An 822-nucleotide genomic window follows, 5' to 3' on the forward strand; every position below is an offset into this window, starting at 1 on the left:
AAAAGGGGATCTATTAGGAAGGAATAATTAAATATTTAAATATTTAAATATGGGCAGGACTCAGTCTTCTTAAAGGGCAAGCCATCTTTATTAAAGTTCATTGCAGAAAATCATAATTCCTTCTTCAATTTCCAATAGATAATTCTTCTTATATTATTATTCTCTTTATGGTCGATCTTTTCTTTAATGGAGTTCAGCATTCTTCTGCTACAGGCTCATGAGACAAGTAATGTGAAATGATGGTGCAAAATATTGTGAGTCCTATAACATACTACAGTTCCTGGTCTTCCCTGATGGTCTCCCACCCAGGTACTAGCCAGGCCCATCACTGCTTAGCTTCCAAGATCTGACGAGATTGGGCGCTTATAATGAGGTATGACTGTAGAAAAATACATAAAGGATACACTAGCTACCATCAGTACATATCTACAAGAATGGTGCTATCTCGTAGCTGTCATTGAAGCCTCGCGGGGTCATTGTGTCCAATTCGAAGATCCAATACATTTCTCTTTTGGATAGCAGGTTAGCCAGGTCTCCGCCTCTTTCTCCCAATTGTACATGTTCAATGGATTTGAATTTTAAGTCTTCCGGATTAGAATTATGGTATTGTGTAAAATGATGAGATACCAAATGTCCTTCAACCTTGTTCTTTATGTTTCGAATATGTTCTTGTATCCGAAGCTTGACCGGTCGCTTGGTTTTGCCCACGTATTTGGTTCCACAGGTGCATTCCAGCAGATATATGACCGATGTAGAGTTGCAATTCAAATGAGTTTTTATCTTATATTCCTTACTGTTTGTAGAGTTGTGGAAAGTTCTTCT

At 38.0% G+C, this 822-nt stretch overlaps 1 pseudogene; it reads right to left on the reverse strand.

Moving 5' to 3' along the window:
• Positions 1 to 268: 268 nt before the first annotated feature.
• Positions 269 to 387, reverse strand: LOC148542773 (5S ribosomal RNA; annotated as a pseudogene).
• Between the last annotated feature and the right edge of the window lie 435 nt (positions 388 to 822).

This window comes from Taudactylus pleione, unplaced genomic scaffold (genome assembly GCF_031769625.1).
Source record: "Taudactylus pleione unplaced genomic scaffold, aTauple2 ptg000009l, whole genome shotgun sequence".
Lineage (NCBI taxonomy): Eukaryota > Metazoa > Chordata > Amphibia > Anura > Myobatrachidae > Taudactylus > Taudactylus pleione.